At 33.1% G+C, this 20,210-nt stretch overlaps 1 pseudogene; it reads left to right on the top strand.

Annotated features, from left to right (window-relative positions):
• Positions 1 to 8,163: 8,163 nt before the first annotated feature.
• LOC110671696 (gamma aminobutyrate transaminase 3, chloroplastic-like) overlaps positions 8,164 to 20,210 on the top strand; it is a 31,857-nt pseudogene continuing 19,810 nt past the window's right edge.

Genomic DNA, 20,210 nt, shown 5'->3' with positions numbered 1-20,210 from the left:
AGAACAGTATGAGAATCAACACTTTCTCGAAGCATCTGAACATCGAGCCAAGCTTTAAATTCTGCAAGACGATCCCTCCATTTTGAGGGGGGAATGTCGTCCAATGTAAACCATGGGCTTGAGCTGGGCCTGGATTGATGTGGGGCGCCTGGGAGATTAAAATCCAGGATTGGATCATCTTCTGACATTTCCACATGTGGATCTTGGGCTTGAGGAGGGCCTGTAGTGCCACTGGTGGAATTTGTAGTTGGTGAAGGGCCTGTTTGAGATGCAGTTGGTTGGGGATCAGCCATGAGTAATGTCGTGATATCCATTCATCCATCCTCACTGTCATCAGACGATTTTTCAGAAGAGTCATCTTCTAGTTCAGAGGGTATAGACACCATATGCTGAGGAGGAGGATCAGGATACATTTTGTCCTTTCCCTTATCAATCTTCCTTTTTGGAGGATGGGATTCTTCTGGAGAAGATGGACTCTTTGGCTCATATTTGGTAGGTGTAGGATTAGGTCTGAACAAAGGGGATGGGTAATATGTGGTTGGAAGTGGTTCATATGAATAGTTAAAAGGGCCGAAAGGAGAATATACAGGTTCAGGAGTAGGAAGGAAAGGATTATGGGCCATTGGAGTGAAAAATGGGCTGTAAGAAACATGAGCCTCTATTGGCTTACGCAGGTCTGCTTCAACTTGGGCTAACTGTTTTCTTAACCGTCTGATTTCCTATTCTTTCTGGTTAAATTCTGCGCCAAACCTCCTTTGTTGGATTGAGGATCGTAAGTCCCTGTCAAGCTGGTTAATTCTGCCTTGCAAATCTTTGTACATGTTCTGGGCAAATGCAGTGAAAGAATCGACCTTCTGATCGATATGCTGAGTCTTGGTGAGGACTTGATCAATCTTTGAGTCAATTCGTTGTAATGCTTTATTTTGGACAGCTGCATTCTTTGTCTGCCAATTCAGAACTTCTTTAGCTTGAGTGATTGGGGTTATCTGACCTTCACTATCATCCTTAGTTGAGTGAATGAAAGGTCTGGTGGAGATTTTGGTCTGCTGGTCTGTCTGTTGTGCTAATTGGGGAAAATCTGCTTCATAAGAAGTGGGTGAGAACATCATACGAGGTTGCACCAAAGGAAGTGCAGGAGGAGGCGAAGAAACTGGTTTAAGAGGGGGCAGTTTCTTTCCTTCTTTTCTGATGATCTCAAGGGCAGGCTCATAGATGGGAAGAGGCTTCTTCTGCTTGGTTTCCTCATGGATACCAATCCATGGGCTATTATCTGGATAGTCTCTTCTGAGAACTTGTTGAGGCTTGCAAGAGGCTCTCCTTGTTTGTTTGGTAAGCTTCCTCCAGTTTTTATTAGACAAAGGATGGTCATATTCATTTTTCCAGTAGTTATCACAACAGTCACAATCTTCATCGCACATTCCAGATCCTGGGAGATCTCAGGGACAGTGACCATCTATCTTTTGAGGATAGATGTAATGGTTGTTAGGTGTTACTGCTCCAATGGGAAAGTCTTCTTGCTCATTTTCTAATGGCTGGACCATCATGGTCTGAAATACAGGCAAGGATCCTGTAGAATGCCGCGGTGGTGAAAAAGTGGTCCAGACTGCATCGGCCGATTTCTCCCAAAAAGGATTCTGTGATCTGGATTGGTTGAGAGGTTGAATGGAGCCTTTCATAATTGGTTAACCAATCCTTTGGGATAAGCTGTTCAAGCTCATTTCTAGGCAGTTGCCTAGGTATCTGAACAATTGTTGGGGTGGTCTCAGTGTCTACTAACACAGGTAGAGCGTCATTTGATACGGATGGCTGAGATAGATCTACTGCATGATCTTGCAGCCTATAGATAATCTGATGGTGTAACGTAGCCATCATGGAGGATGTGACCTGTGCTGCACCAGTGAGTTGGATTTGGACTTTTAAAGTGGTGCTGAGATGTGGATCCCTTAGTGAAAGATTGTAGTTTGGGAAGAACGTTAGTACCACACTTCTAGCATGCAAAGTGGTAAGGCATGTTCCTATCACTGCATGTTCATACTGTAAGAATCTCGTATCCAGGAGTGATACTCTTGCTGTCACTGGAAGCCCTCGTATTCCATGTAGACTGAGGATAAGTCTAACAACTCCAAAGTGGAGGTGAGAAAATCCTTCTTGTCTCCATCTGGGAATGAGCTGAGGAGGGATTTCTAAGGTCACATACTGTTCAACAGATGAACTCTGAAGAGAGTATTGATCCATTCTAGAGACCTGAACATATTCTTTTGATAAAGATTTTCTGGAAGAAATGAGAGATCTGATAGATTTGGTTAGAGATCCAGATCGTCTGTAGATGTTATAGGGACTGAGAAGAGGTAAGAGAGATTCTCCAACCTGAGCATTTTCAGGTAGAGTAGATATTTCCACGAGATTATCAATTCTGGAAGATAGTGTTCTTCGAAGTAGTGAAGAGAAAGAAAGAGAAAAGGTGAGATTAACAATTTCAGAGGGAGAAGGGGTCTGGAGATGAGTTTCAGCAACAGAGTTAGGTGTTTGACAAGCCATGTTTTTGGTACGTGGCGTTGTGGCTAGAGATCGCTCTACCTTCTAGGAAGGAATCAAGCAATTACTAGTTTCCAGCCGATATACCAAGATAAGAGAATATGGTAGAAAACAGTGATACAGAGATTAAGAGAAATATCAGAGGTTGAAAGTTTCTCCCCTACTCACCAGTGAAGTATGTATAATACAAGTATAACCAAGCTCTGATATCAAGATATTTTAAATTTTTTTAGTGATATTATTATATTATTTTAAATATTAATAATTTTTTATTACTATCTATCAAGCATCGGACTCCAGTATTTTAAAAGTTTTTTGAAATTTATTATTATTTTTATAAAAAATTATTTATTATCTTATTGAAGAAAAGATATCAACTTTAGACTATTCATTTTCCAATAAATTCGAGAAACATTTTAATTTTAAGGTATTAGTGTATTTTAAATTTAATAATTGATATGATTACACATTCATTATTTTTAATTAACAACAATTATATTTAATTTTTAAGAAGTTAATTTTACTAAAAAAATTAAGGCGTTTATTCTTATCACTTTTATAATTGTGAAATAATTTTATATAAAAAAAATCAATCATTGTATAGTTATCATAGCCAGTTAATTAAGCTATTGAATCAGTGCCTAAGTAATCGTTGAGTAATTTAAAATATAGAAAACATGAATTATAATTTAGGAGTAGGACCTAACATAAAGAAAAAGGTTTATGTTTTAGTCGGACTCAAGTTAAATTTGTGTCTGTTTGAGATTAAATTTGAGAGGTTAAAATTGGTTTTACGAAGATGTTGAAAAAAATAATTTGAGAGAAATTGTTTTATTATTTTAGTATCTGTTTAGCATTGCGTTTAGAGGATTAAAACTGTTTTTTGAAATAAAAGTGTCATTTTAGACACTATTAAAAAAAATAATTTGAAAAAATTTATTTTGTTATTTTAATATTTTTATAATTAAAATTTATTAAATTTAATTTTAAATTATTTTTTAATACTCTTTAATTAGTATATTTAAAAAAATAATTTTTTAACTATAATTTCAATAACAATGTCAAATAAACCCTATGTCTTCACTAGTAATAAATATACTTGTTATAAAATAAATCTTACACCGTCAGTAATTATTATTAGAAGAATTGTTAAATAAAAAAATTATTTTACATTTATTTATTTATTTAGTAATTGACTGGGGAAGAAAAAACTGGAGAGATTTAAGTTTCAAAATTAAAATATTCTCCAAAAACAAAAACTACTAGTTATGTGTCTCCAAATGACTTGATTGTTGCCTATAAGGTCTTTCTTATTTAATGAATTAACTTTTTTATGGACAAAACATAGGCATCCAAAAATTCGATAGGTGTTGGTAAGTGCGTTTCTATGCAAAAGTAGTTTCATGTGGAGACTAACGATCAAGGAGTGGTAGAGGAAGATAATTGATGAGATAGTCTATACTCTCTCCATCTAATGTTTAGGTGTTTTTTAAGATTTTTGTATAAAAATTATAAGGTAATAGTTAGATACTCTTTTTTTTAAAAAAAATTAATAACTGACTAAAATAATTTTATAATACTTTTAGAATATAGAAAAATAATGAGAAAAGATAAATATATTATAAATAATAATAATAAAATAAAATTAAAAAAATGTACTTTCTTAATTTTCTAAAATGACAATTAAAGTGAAAAAAAATATTCTAAACATCACTTACAATGATACGGAGGAAATAGTAGGGGTGAGCAGATTTCGGTTCAAACTGAAAAATCGAATCAAACTGAATTACTTCGATTCAATCGGTTTGGTTTTAAAATTTAATTGGCTTGGTTCGATTTTATATTATAAAAATTTCTTTTATTTCGGTTTAGTTCGGTTTTAAAGAGAAAAAAAGGGTTAAACCGAATCAAATAGTAATTTTATATATTCAAATCGAACCAAATCGATTTTTGAATTGATTTATTTTATGGATAATTTATGAATTATATTTAATTATAGATATATAAATTATTTAATTTCATTGATTAATGGTTATTAGGTTCAAACCAAAGTCAAAATTAGATCAAAGAACTTGGAAATCAAGTTTAAATTAAAAAATCAATCAAAAATCAAAACAGATTGGTTTGAACCTAATCGAACTGAAATAGAGCGGTTCAGTTCGATTCGATTTTTCATCCATTTCGGTTCTGTTTGATTTTTAAAATATGTAATTCGATTTTCATAATTTAATTCGATTCGATTTGAACCGAATACTCACCCTAGGAAATAGTTAAAATGCATTGTCTATGAAAATAATAAATGCCAAAATAGAAAAGAATGTTCTAAAAAATATTTACTAAAATTGAAAAAAAAAATATAATATATTAGTTAATAATGGAGGAAACAATTTTTTTTTTGAAAGAAAAAAAAAACACAAGGAGTAAAAGACTGTAAAAATGTATATTTTACAAAATATTAAATTGATATTAATATTGCTTAAAAATATGGTATCATACTATTGATAAAAGATAGTTTATTTAAGGGACAATTACATAAAAGTTCATATGATTTTGCACTTTAACACATAAGAGACTGTAATTTAATTTTTTTTTTCCAATTTGATACTATGTATTATACTTCATTAGTAAATGTGGTCCAAACTATCATTTATTGTTAAGTAACGTTGATTTAGCGAATGTGGCATTGACGTGGCAACACATCCACCCCTACTTCAATAATTTTAATGTCATTATTTATTTTGTCATATAAATAAAAGTACAAAAGATTAAAAGTATAGGTCTTGAATTTAAAAAAAAAAAAAGAGTCTCAGACGTTAAATTGAAAGAAAAACCTAAGTGTAAAAGGTAAAAGTACAATATACTTAGTTTTACTTTCTCCTTTAATTTAAAAATAACTTTTTAAATATTATAATTAATTTTAATCTCTTTACTCATGTCTCGCCCTCTCACTCTATCTCTCTCTTCCTCTATTCATCCCTTTCTCCACTTTTTTGTTTTATTTTCATAACTCTTTCTTGTATTTCTCTCATTTTCTTATCCTTGTCTATCTCTATTTATTTTTCTCAACGGTATTCCCAAACTCTAAAGCAACTTGTAAGATTCACAAATTCAAAACAAATTGCAAAATGAGTAAAAAATTATTTGTATTATTGTAGTCCATAGAAATTCTTTGTGGATATAGACCTATAAAATAGAAAATAAAAGGGTCAGAGGTCCATTGGGTATAGACCCATTGAGGACCCTCCAATGCTCAAGTTAGAGTTGATATGAGAGAATTGTGTATTAGATTGATTAGGAAAAAAGAACATAATAATTTGATCTCTTTATATAGGATATAGACAATGATTGAACATGGTAAGCCAATTATGTAATTATATAAACATTATTAGTTACTATAATTGTAGGATTATATTTGTATTTATAGTGCATAATTATAGGGATTGTTATATTTGGCAATCTTACCAATAATGATTATATTTAATCAAGATTCTTTTATTTTATTGAGTGAGTTTTACAGTGGTTAAATCAATTAAATGAATCTTATGGCTAAACCATTAAATATGATTAGGCTCATGGGCTATCCAAAAACTCAAACCAAATTAAATATATATATATATATATATATATATTTGGGAGCCATATCATGTATGATGCTAAAACTAAGAATCATTAATTAACAATAGATGAGGTTGTGTGTGTATCATCTCGAGGTTGACGAGAGTGGACATAAAAGTAGGGCTCTATTGGTAGACTTTTTAGACAAAAGAGTAAGAATGAACTGTCTCATATTAGAAATAGAGAAAAAAAGAAGGTATTGACTTAACTAATTGCATAGCGTATTTTTATATCCAATGATAATGAAGCCCAAGTGGAAAGTATTATAGATAGGTGCATTTAAGATTTTTTAAAGAAAAATACATTTAAATATTTTGTGCTTTGGTGCTTTTAACATTTAAGACCTAAGATAAATTATATTTTTAATTGAAAGCTTTCTTTTTTTTCCAATTCAGCATCAATGCTTTTCACCCTTTTGCACTTAGTCGACAAAATAAATAATAAAATTAAAAATTTTGACATGGTGCTAATGTGTCAGTGTCACTTAGCTGTAAATAATAGATTAGACTATATTTACTAATAGAGCAGAACACAACTTAATCTAACTAACAAAGATTAAAACAAAATTGTCAAAGTGCAAAAGAATATGAATTTTTTTTTTGTACTTTTCCCTAAATGATATTAATAAAGGCATATTGTTAAATTCATGCAATATGTCTAAAAGATCGAATAAAAAATATTAATAAAGGCTTGTAATTAATATAATTAGTGAAGGCCAATTCAATACTTTAAACTCGAGTTGAAAAAGTGTCTAACTCCTATCCTTTCTTATACCCACTATTTGAAACCCTCAGGATACCAACACTTTGTACGGAGTATGTTTTCACCACCTTTTCATTCATTTGTCTTGATTATGTCGACTCTCGTAAATTCTCCACTTTCATAATATAGTCTCATGCAACATAATAATATCAGGGAAAACACTAAACACCTTTCGATCAAACAAACGCCAATCGCAACAATTCAGCTTATTTATTGCCTTGAATGGTTAATGATTAAATATTTTTATATTTTTAAAATTATCTCTGTTTTTTTCTTTTTAATTTTAATGATTCATTTTTTTTTACTATTCTAATAAATGAATTAGTAAGATATACATAAGCGGAGATCAAAACAAAAAAAATATGCAGCAATAAAAAATTTTAAACCATAATTATAATATATTAATATTTAAAATAGGCTAATGACAAAATGAGCTAAAGTTTTCTTTTAATTTTATTAATAATTTTTAATTTTAATATTTTTATTGCAATTTGATGAAATTTTTGTAATTCTATTAAATGTTTTTGTCGAATTTTTAATTTTTTTTATTGATTTATGTGCAATCACGAAGTTTCAATTATTATTATTATTATTATATCTCAAGTTATATTTTGATATTTATAATGTATTTAAAATTTAAGTCATTTGGCTACTTCAGATGGCTTTATTCACCCACCATTTTTTCTTTCTGCCATCAAATCTTATCTCTTTTTAATGCTCCATAATTAGTCACAGTAATAGAATTAGATGCTCATAAATGAGACTAAATAAGTCAAATTTAATTAAAAATAATTAAATACAATTCTAATAATTATTATTAAATTAAAACGTAAATAAAAAATAGTATTCTAAGATATTTCGATTTGAATATCGTTATACAAGCTAAAGAATGATAAAGTTTAGGAAGTGGGCAGAATATTTTTAATACTGTATGTAAATATATATATTTTTTAATAATATCATGGGATAATTATTATATAGAAATTATTATATTTTATAATTATAATAATTATTATTTTTTATAAAAAAATATAAAAATAGAAATTATTATATTTTATAATTATAATAATTATTATTTTTTATATTAAATATTTAATTTTTATTTTTATATTTTTTATAATTCTTAAATTTTTAATAAAAGAAACGTGTAAAAATCGATTTTATTTATTTATTTATTTATTTTTATGCGTGGAAAACGATCATTTTAATATGGATAACATGTGAAAACAATCTCTGACAGGTTGACTCACTTGGCTAATATTCAAGGAAATGGCAATTAAGAAGCAGTGATAGCGTAACCAATAAAACCCAAACTAAGTCTTCTAATTCGCTCATTCTCTGCAACTTCAACCACATCAAACTCCTTTCTTCTTGGATTTTTTTATTCAATCTCAAGAAAAGAAAAGATGGTCATCAACAATCTTCTTCGATCTTCTCTCAAAACCCAGGTATCCCCAATTCTTCAATGTTCATTTTTCCAGTTCTTGCAGATTTTGTTGTGTTCTTTGAAAACTTGGTGTTCCAAATTTTTTGGATCATGTCTCCATGCATCCTTGATTTACTTTCACTCATAAGCTTGTTTTGTTATATTTGATATTACCCTTTCTTGTTTTTTTTGGTTAACTTGCCTGGTGATTGAGTTTTTACCTTTCCACTTGCCAAGATGAATGACAGAAATATAAGGAAGTCTTATGATTCTGGACATCGTTTTGTTTGCATGTCTTCCCTTCCATCATCAACCAAAGGAAGGAGAATTAATGACACAGGGTTGGTTTTTACAAAGCTTTTACTTTTTAGAAAAATATTTGGATTTGCAATTCGTTTCTATCAATGGGAATGAGAAACTCTGACAAATGATGGTTAGCCAAGTCAAGCTGAATGGCCATAATTTTATTTATTTATTTATTTACAATTGGCTTTGATTGGATGCGAAGCTTCTCAGCTGTAAATATGACTTTAGTACTACTGAGCTAAAGCTCATTGATTTGAATGGTTGTAATTGGTGTCAAGGGATTGCATTTTTCTTTCAATGGTCAATGGGATTTTATTTTAATTTATATTGTGTAAAAGAACTAAGAAATTTTGGAATAAGAATTCTGATCTTTATTACCTCAGAAATCAAAGATATATATAAAAAATTACAGCTAATAAATTGGTTCCTAATCAAGCTAAACTACCAAAATTGTATTAGAATCATACAATAAAAGGTAAGAACAGATATGTACACAAAAATTCCTAAACAAATGCCCTAAATAAATACAAAATAAGTGACAGCTAACAACTGCCTTTCCAATACCCCCCTCAAGTTGGAGCATGGAGATCTCAAATGCCCAACTTGCGAAGAAGAAAGTCAAACTGATCCTTTCCCAACGCCTTTGTGAAGATATCCGCAGGTTACATTGAACTACGTACATAATCTGTTCAAATGTTACCATTCAATATCTCATCACGGATAAAATGACAGTCCACTTCAATATGCTTGGTACGTTTATGATAGACAGGATTAGCAGCTATATGCAGAGCTGCCTGACTATCACAATACAAATTCATAGGTTCAGTATGTGCCACACTAAGAGAATTCAATAATCCTTTCAACCATTTAAGTTCACAAGTTGTAGTACTCATAGACCGATATTCAGTTTTAGCGGATGAGCAAGACACTGTCTGTTACTTTTTAGTCTTCCACGAGATAGGGAATTCACCCAAAAGAACAAAATAATCGGTCAAAGGCCGTCTCGTCAAACGACAACTAGCCCAATCAGAATCACAGTAAGCAGACAATTTAATATCACAATTGGCATGCAGTAGTATATCCTGACCTGGATTTCCTTTCAAATAATGCGCAAATCTAACAGCTGCCTCCCAATGAGCTTTCTTCGGTTATTGCATGAACTGAGCAAGAATATGCACACAATAAGACAACTCGGGCCGAGTTATTATTAGATAAATAAGCCATCCCATCAGACGCATATACTGAGCAGGGTCATCCACATCATCACTCTCGGTAAGGGCCAGCTTGTGATTTTGTTCAAGAGGAGTTTTAGCCGGTTTGCAACCCAGTAATCCAACTTCTGAAATTACATCCAATGCATAGTTAGGTTGACACAAGAAAACACCATTCGAGTTTCTGGTTACTTCAATCCCTAAGAAAAATTTCAGCTTCCCCAAGTCTTTCATATGAAAGCAACGATTCAAATAGTTCTTGAATTTTTGTACAGCGAAAACATCATTGCTGGAGATAATAAGGTCATCCACATAAATAAGCACATTCAATTGAACAGTCCCAGCTCGAAAAGTGAACAAAGAGTAATCTGAATATGATTGCTGAAATCCATAAGCTTTCAGAGATGCAGCCAATTTTGCAAACCAACATTTAAGTGCTTGCCGCAAACCGTATAGAGATTTCCGGAGTTTACAAACCTTCCCTGGTGATTGAGAAGCAAATCCAGGTGGCATCTTCATGTAAACCTCTTCCTCCAAATCACCGTGTAAGAAAGCATTTTGGACATCCATCTGATGGAGTTCCCAATTCTTTGCAGCCACAACGGCAAGAAAGGTGCGCACAGTAACTATTTTTGCTGTAGGAGCAAAAGTCTCTTGATAATCTATGCCTTTAACTTGATTATTTCCCAATATCACTAACCGCGCCTTGTATCGTTCAACACTTCCATCAGAAATTGTATTTAATTTTGTATACCCACTTGCTTCCTATTGCTTTCTTCCCAAATGGCAGATTTTCAACTGTCCATGTACCATTATCCTCCAAAGCCTGTATTTCTTTTCTCATAGCCACTCTCCACTGTTCATCCTTAACTGCTTCTGCATAAGAGCTTGGTTCATGTCCTGTAGTAATGGCTGCCAAAAAACATCGGTGTTGTGCAGAGAATTTATCATAACCCACATAATGTGCTATAGAGTAAGGCGTACCTGAGGAATCAGATTGGGAAGGTGAGCATACCGAGGGGCTTGTTTTGATGGCGTTTGTCACATAATCCTTCAAACGAACACTAGGTTGCTTGGCCCTTTATCCCCTACCTAGTTGCTCTTCAAAAACTTCACTTCTATCCACTCCCTCACTGTTTTCATGGATCAATTCTTCCGTTTCAGGATTCACCTCACTTTCTCTACCCACACTTTCATCGTGCTCCTTTCCCAAGTTGTTCTCTAAACCATCAACTTCATCACCCAACTCCTCAACTCCATTTTTAATGAGTTCATCACCCATTGTTTTCTCATTTGCATATGGAAATTCTGTTTCAGCGAATATCACGTCTCTTGATGCAAAGTATTCTTTAGTTTCCAAATCATACAATCGCCATCCATTCTTTTCAAATGGATACCCAACAAAAACACACCTACGACTTCTACTACCAAATTTATCTTTATCCCGATTCAGATTATACGCATAGCATAAACAACCGAAAACCCGAATGTGTTTGTAAGAAGGTACTTTCCCAAAGAGCATCTCATATGGGGTTTTACCATTTAATAACATAAATGGAGTCCTATCAATCAAATACCCGGCTGCAAGTACACATTCTCCCCAAAATTCTATGAGTAAATTTGCTTGAAAACGCAAGGCTCTTGCCACATTAAGAATATGGCGATGTTTTCTTTCCACTCGACCATTTTGTTGAGGTGTTCCTACACAGGAAGTCTGATGCAACATCCCTTGTTCATCAAAATATTCTTTCAAGCACATAAATTCACTTTCGTTATCACTTCTGGCAATTTTCATATTTTTTTCAAATTGGCGTTTAACCATCACAACAAATTTCTTAAGAACACAAGCTACTTCTTTTCTATTCAGCAAATATATACAAATAGCATGAGAGTAATCATCAACAATTGTTAAGAAGTAAATTGCTCCACAAGAAGTTGGGACTCTATAAGGTCCCCACAAATCACAATGTATCAATTCAAAACAACCATCAGTTTTATTGTCACTAGAAAAGAAAATCTCTCTTGTTTGCTTTGCTCTAAAACAAACTTCATAAGTTTTATTAGTTTTCCTAACTATGCTACCAGCTTCTGGAATTAACTCTACCACCTTATAAGAAGGATGACCCATTCTCTTATGCCAAAGCTCAAAAGACCGCACATCAGTTACCTTGCAAGCATGTACCGATGTCACTCCCTTGAGAAAGTACAGCCCCTCGCGTTGCTCACCTGCTCCAATTAGGTTCCTCGAATTTAGGTCTTGTATAGCACAAATTTTGTTAGCAAGTTGAATAACCAAATTTGAATCATTAAGTAGTTGTGATACAGAGATCAAATTGCAATTTAAATTTGGCACATAAAGGACTCGTTGCAATTTCAAGTCTCCTCCAAGCAACACAATTCCTTCTTTCACCGCCAAGGTCTTTTCTCTATTAGGTAGCCCGACTGAGCATGGCACAATGTCACGCAATTCACTAAAAAATGCCAACGTTCCTGTCATATGATGGGAAGCTCCTGTGTCAATAATCCAAGGAAATATCCTTTGCGTACTTGTCAGCCTCTCATTGCCACCATTCTAACAAGAATTCAACATGCCCAGCAAAACAGTCCACTGCTCTTCATTTAATCCACTAAGACCCTTTCGATCTGAATTTATCACAATTTTACGCCCACTATCAACTCCAGTTGCTTGTGTGGCATTGGCATGAGCAACTCCTCCCTTGCTACGTCCTGCTCCATTGCTACGCTTTTGACCACCTCCTCGTCCAGCAGAAGTTCCACGTGGTCTATTACCCCACCATTCTGGATAACCTATCAGCTGGAAACAACTTTCAGCATCATGTCCCTCTCGGTTGCAATTAGAACAAATTGAGGATTTGTCTTTATCCCCCCCTGAATTTTGACTACCTGCTCGAATTGCAAAACTCATAGGATTGCCTCTTTCTTCCTTGGTTTGTGTCATAGTTCGCACCCGCTCTTGCTGAACAACCATAGCATAGGCACGATTCAAATTGGGCAAGGGTTCAGTGCTCAAAATATTAGAGCGCACTGTTCCGTATCCTTCTTCATCCAAGCCCATCAAAAACTGATGAACTCTCTCTTCTTCACGCTTTCTTTCCAATTCAATGGTAAGATTGCATCTGCAGCCTGCACAGATACACACTGGTATCTGATCATAGTTGTTTATTTCATCCCATAACGTTTTGAGTCTTCCGAAATAGGACACGATCGGTTGACCTTCCTGCCTACAATTCGCCAGATCCGATCTCAGTTGCTGCATTCGTGGACCATTCCCAATCGAGAACCTCTGTTTAATATCCTCCCACAGATCCTTTACGTTCTCCATGTGAGAGATGGTCGAGCGAAGCATCGGTTCAATGGTGTTAAACACCCAAGAAACCAGCATAGAGTTAACCGTCCACCAATCTTCGAGTTCCAGTGAGTCATCTGCTGGTTGCTTGACAGATCCATCAATAAAACCATATTTCTTTTTGGCCTGCAATGCAGTCTGCATAGCTCACGCCCATTCTTCGTAATTCTCGCCCTTCAACTGAACTTGGGTAATCAAGTTACCTGGGTTGTCATTCGAATTCAGTGTGTAAGAACTAGAAGTTTTCTTCCCTGATCCAGAACTCTCATTTTTCTTTTCATCAGCCATGGCTCTGATACCATGTAAAAGAACTAAGAAATTTTGGAATAAGAATTCTGATCTTTATTGCCCCAGAAATCAAAGATATATATAAAAAATTACAGCTAACAAATAGGTTCCTAATCAAGCTAAACTACTAAAATTGTATCAGAATCATACAACAAAAGGTAAAAATAGATATATATATACAAAAATTCCTAAATAAATGCCCTAAATAAATGCAAAATAAGTGGCAGCTAACAGCTGCCTTTCCAATATATTGTGAGAATTGTATATTCATTTGCTTCCTTGAGCCAAAATTTGAAGTTATTTTCTGTTATTTCAGTGGAAATTTATTTTAGATAGAGATTTTTATGTTTTAAAGTAACATTATAATAACCAATGAGGTTTAGCTCTAGGTATTAGAGTTGTTTCCAGGGCCGTAAGGTGTTGAATTCTAATATCAGTCGATATCAATTATAAAAAAAGGGTAACACTTTAATATCTATATATTTGCAAATAAAATAACTTCCTCAGAGAAAAAAAAAAAAACAACAGCAAAAAATCTGCCAAAGAGTTGAGGCTTGGAGGACATGATAATAAATATGCTAACATTTGCTCTGAAGTAAGTAAAAAAATTTGGAAGTGAAAGTCCATTAGTTGGAATGACACCACTGAAGATGGTGGAACTGGAACCATGATCAGTGCTTGGAACTAATTTGCCCAATTTTGCAGTCTGTTCAAAAACGCATAAAATTTTCTATTTACTCATGATTTAGGATGCGTCAATGCTTGCTATCAATATATTTTAATGCATTATTTACTTTTTTTTTTTCAGTTTATTTCATACAGCAAATGTGTTACTACTTCTGGCAGTTCACAGAAACATTTACTTCAGGCTCCTCTCCTGGACAAATTTCATGGTACAAAGGCATCTTTGCAAAAGGAAGATTCAATCACAGACTCCAGGGATGGTGGAGGGTAAGTTTTGTTTTTATGCTTATGATTCATACTTAAGACATCTCTTTCTCCCTCTATAAGATATGTTCTTCTCCATGCATCTGCATAATATATGCAAATATGCCTAGAGGTGTCTAATATGCATGTATAATTGCTCTGGCTTTTATCTCTGCACAAGGAGTTATAAAGGGGCATGACAATAGATAGTAAATCTTGATTAATGCAGTTACAAGGGGCATGATATGTTAGCACCGTTCACTGTTGGGTGGCAGAGTACTGATTTGCATCCCCTAGTCATAGAGAAGTCTGAGGTATACTTTGATATTTCTGGTTACAAAATGCGTTTTCTTAATCATCTAAAGATGCTTCTCTTCTTAGTTAAATACTTACTGGAAGTTGATCAATGATCCAGGGTAGTTATGTTTATGACATTAATGGGAAGAAGTATCTAGATTCTCTAGCTGGTCTTTGGTGCACTGCCTTGGGTAATTATAATGCTTTCTCATTTCCTATTATCATTTCAGTTTTCATCTTGAATTTATTTTGTTTGTTACACTTCAGCACTTGTAAGCTCTCTTTCAGATGTGACTTTGCGACTGATGTTATGAATCTACTTGATTCGTTAAAACCAATAATCTGTTTTATGAAGCAATGACGGCAGGGTCTCGTAGTTTTAATAAGTTGTGTATTATGGCAATTGCTTGTATTCTATCCCAATTTATGCTTTATAAAATATTTATCTTTAATGAGCAGATTTAGTTGTATTGTTTGAAGAGCTGTTTGCCTGGACAAAAATGCTAGATTTAAATGAGAATAAAAGTGGAAAAATTTACCCCTGAACTTTTTGAAAATGTTCAATAAGGTAATTTAATATGTTTTGCCCAATAAACTCACACCTTTCAAATTAATCTGCAATAAATCCAATTTTTGGTAAAAAAAATTAAAATTATTTTTTTTCTAATTTTTTAGCAATAAAATATTAAATTTTATCATTTTAAATATACAATTTACTATTATTCAAAAAAAAGAAGGAAAAAATAAAAAAAAAATTAAGAACAAAAGCCAAGGATTGAAGCCCCTTCAACTTTGTTCTTCCCTGCAAAAATCCCTTTCCTCTCTCTCCACAATCATCTTTTAGTTCTTCCCTTTCTACATCTACTGCAACTTCCCTGGATTTCTGGCTCAATGCAATCCCTTGATTGTTCATAATGGTTGATTATTCAGGTGCTTCATTTATTTCTTCTTTTGCAGAACTTTAACAATTGAATTTTGCAAGTTTTGACTTATCAGTTGCATTTCAAATTCTAGGATATGGGGTTTTGATCAATGCCTAGAGGCTAGAGATAAAAGAGCATTGTCCTTACGTCTACCTTGGTCCCATTATGTATTTGTAAGTGGAAAGATGCAGCTGATTTAATGTTGGTTATCTACAGGAGGAAATGAACATAAGCTTGTGGCTGCTGCAACTGCACAATTGAATAAGTTGCCATTTTACCACTCTTTTTGGAATCGTACTACAAAACCTTCATTGGTACTTATAAATTTCTTTTACTTTTTGTGTTAAAACAAATCTAAGAATTTTAGTTTTATGATGTAATATGCATGTGGTGATGAAATTTTCTATTTTGCAAATGAATTAATTTTGCATGACTTAATTTTTTGTCTCTCTAACAGACACTTCTGCTGTATCAGTCAACAAAAAAATTGATGGGAGATTTCTTATGAAAATGCTTTCTAATAACTTTTAAATGATATCTGACAGGATCTTGAAACGGAACTTCTAGAAACTTTTACTGCAATAAAAATGGCAAGAGCCTTCTTTACAAATAGTGGATCAGAAGCAAATGACACTCAGGTTTACTTATTATTTATAAATGTTTTCATTATTGTTGTTACCACTTTTATCATTTTATCATTGTTCTTCACATACATTAACTTTCTTAAGCAATGTTGACTATGTTTCATTTGAGGTTAAGTTATGAAGATGCACTTGGACTTTGACTCTTAGGAAAAAGATGCAAATAAAAAATGTTATCAATCGTCAGCCTTATTACTATCATGATATTCAGAGTATTTCCAATTCAATATGAAATGAACTATTGGAATAAAATAAAAATTAAACTTCAGATGGTTCTCCAACCATGCAAGTTATGTGACTGCATGATATAAGATGCAAGCACCAAATTAGTGATGGTTTTATAAAAGATGCAAGAATTTTAATGAGCAAAATGAAAATGAGGTCAAAGGAGGATTAAACTTTGAAAATGCTATATTTTGATGTTTATTAAGAATACAATGATGCTGATGATAATACTATTGTATTTTATATATTTTTCTTACCTAAAAAAAGAGTCGATCTATTTTAAATTTTTTCTGATAATAATTTTTTGATCCACTTAATTTTAAGGTGAAGCTAGTTTGGTACTAAAACAATGCTCTTGGAAGACCAGATAAGAAGAAATTTATAGCTCACACAAAATCATATGTTTGCCTACTAAATATCTTTTTCCCTTATTGCCATTACTCCCAATTACCAATCATACAATCTTTACATATTGGCGGGTACCATGGTTCAACTTTGATATCAGCTAGTCTTTCTGGGTGAGAGCATATATGAAATGCTTTTTTAATGAAAATTTCAGTGCTTTAACTCACGAAACTCTTGATTTTGTTACTCACTATCAATTGTAAATCACAGCCTTCCAGCGTTGCACCAAAAATTTGATCTTCCAGCTCCATTTGTATTGCGCACTGACTGCCCTCATTACTGGCGCTATCATCTTTCAGGTTGCTATATTATGTTGTCTTACTCCTAATCTACTTTCTAAAATGAGCTAGTTTTACTGATAATATCATGTTTCAGGTGAGACAGAGGAGGAATTCTCAACCAGATTAGCCAATAATTTGGAGAGTCTCATCCTGAAAGAGGGACCTGAGACGGTAGTATAATTTAATATTGAACATCTTGTATAGAAGCTCACTTTAGAATTAGAAGACCTGGTGTGTGTTGCTTACCTACTATAGATGTTAATTTCAGATTGCTGCATTTATTGCTGAGCCTGTCATGGGGGCAGGAGGAGTGATCCCTCCCCCAGCAACTTATTTTGAGAAGGTGAGATGCAGCTTAATGATGATTTCCTTGATATAGAAATGCCTGATCATAAAAATTAATTCATTTTTTTTGGTCTGGCCAATTGTTGTTGGAATACGCATTTGGGCTTCAGATGAGATCTTTTAAACAGGAACATACCTAATTAGATGCTTATATTATGAAAAATGCTTGCTGATGGTCTTTCAAAATGTTGTTTGATTACTTAGGCTTGAGGTGACATCTTTTAGGCAAGAAGATGTCTATATTGATGCTTATATCATGAAAAATGCATATATTGCTGATGTTCTTTTCATATGTATTTCAAGTACTAATTTGGGCAACTTGAGTCTTATTTTAGTTCTTCACTTGTCTTTTTTTTTTTCTTTTGCTTTCTCACTACATGGTCCTTCACATGCACTTCGTAATTATTTTATCATTTTTTATTTGTTGTAGGTGCAAGCAGTTGTTAAAAAATATGACATTCTCTTTATTGCGGATGAGGTACCTAATGTTTTTACCCTATTTCCAATTACATTCTGTCTAAGCTTCTATAATGCTTAGTAAGTCGAACTTTCTTTCTTTATCTCTATTTATTGTAGGTAATATGTGCATTTGGAAGGCTTGGGACAATGTTTGGGTGTGATAAATACAACATTAAACCAGATCTAGTTTCTGTAGCAAAGGTAGTGTTGGAAAAACTTTATTTACATTTTGTGTTCACATCTCAAGTATTTCACTTCTTTTTGTTGTTCTGGTTTCATGTTTCCAGGTTCTTTCTTCTGCATATATGCCAATTGGAGCTATTATGGTGAGCCCAGAAGTTGCAGATGTTATATACTCTCAGAGCAATAAACTTGGTATATTGATGATACCCACCAAGAAGCGTCACTGATCATAATTTCAATAGAATGCTTGACCTAATATCTTCTATGTCAGGTACTTTTTCTCATGGATTCACTTATTCTGGCCACCCTATATCATGTGTGGTTGCTATTGAAGTGCTCAAGATATATAAGATTTTACCGTTCTGCATTTCTCTAGGAAATTTGAATATGAACTCAATCATCTTGATGCCAAGCACTGCACACATTTATGAGCATGATAAAAAACTTTGTTTCATAGTGAGCATAAGAACCAACCGGGCAGGAAGGTCGATGTGGCCAAGGAACTCAAGGAAGATTCAATTTATGAATTATTTTGATTTAATTTTTAATTGTAAAATTAGGAAATTTACGTTTCTATTAATTAGGTAGGTTATATTATGTAGGAATATTAGGTTTACCATTTTCCTGTTTGAGTTTGTTTATTTTTTCTTAATTTGTTTACTTTTTCTTAGTTTGTTTTGGTTTAGTATTCCTAATTAGTTACTAATAGGACTAGTTGATAAACAGCCAAAACTTATGTCTAGGCATTTTATTAGAGTGCTTATTATGATATTATTTTTTTCTCCAGAGAATTTGTTCTTTTCCTTCTGGAGAATTTATTTCTCATTCGTGTTCCCCTTTGTTCTTCTTGTTCTACATCAAAGGTCCTTTAAAATCATGAGAAAGAAAACCATGAGAATAACCATGAGAGTGCATGATGATTGTCAATAAATTATGTAGATGAGCTCCTTCATTGGCTCGTGCTACAAGAGCATCATCTTCATGTATGTTTGGGTTAATGTTCAACATCACACTTCTTATGCAAAATGTGGAGGTGCTGTGTGTGCTTTTTTGCAGGGAGATAAACATTCCTGAGCAAGTAAAACAAGTTGCTCCTAAGTTTCAAGATGGCTTAAAAGCCTTTTCTAACAGTCCAATCATAGGGGAGGTACATATTTTTCTCTTATAAAGGAATTTTTTAAAGAGGAGCAGGAAAGTAATAGACTCTTACCCAAAATATTTTCCTGATGCTGCAGATACGAGGAACTGGTCTGATCCTTGCTACAGAGTTTATTGATAATAGGTCACCTAATGATCCATTTCCACCTGAATGGGGCAAGTATCATCATCTTTCACTACTAGCCTTCACACACACACACACACACACATGCATGCACGCACATGTGAACACGCACTTGCACGCACACACACACATATAAATGGCTGGTCAACTACTTTTAGATTTTTTTTCCTGAATATTCATCTCTTGTCCTCCACTTTTGAGAACAGTAGAATATTATTATAGTTAATCTAAAAATTCTTGTGGTAAATGGAAAAAAAAAACTCTGTTAAGAACGAGAAAATATATTAAAAAGTGTTCTTTCTCATCTTTGAAAGTATATACCTGAAAGCATGCAATCAAATAGATTCAGTAAAGCCACTTTTTTTGCAGGACGTTGTTGCCAGCCCATGGACATGAGTTGCATTTAAATAGTCAACTAGTTTTTATTTTCCCCCACCAATTGTTCTATTGTTTACCATCTTTTATTATCCTTGTTGATAAATACTTGTTGACAATTGGCATTCAGGGATAGGCGCATATTTTGGAGCATAATGTGAGAAGCATGGGATGTTAGTGCGTGTTGCAGGGGATAACATAATGATGTCTCCACCGCTTATAATCACCCCTGAAGAGATTGATGAGGTATTGATTATGGCCATTAAACTTTTTTCATTGTTATAATTTCATGTTATTTACACTGGGTGTTAACACAGAATAAGTTTGTGCATTAGTTCGGGGGAATGACTTAAGATG

The sequence above is a fragment of the Hevea brasiliensis genome, chromosome 3, assembly GCF_030052815.1.
Source record: "Hevea brasiliensis isolate MT/VB/25A 57/8 chromosome 3, ASM3005281v1, whole genome shotgun sequence".
Classification (NCBI taxonomy): domain Eukaryota; kingdom Viridiplantae; phylum Streptophyta; class Magnoliopsida; order Malpighiales; family Euphorbiaceae; genus Hevea; species Hevea brasiliensis.
This window is presented reverse-complemented; position numbering and strand designations above follow the sequence as displayed.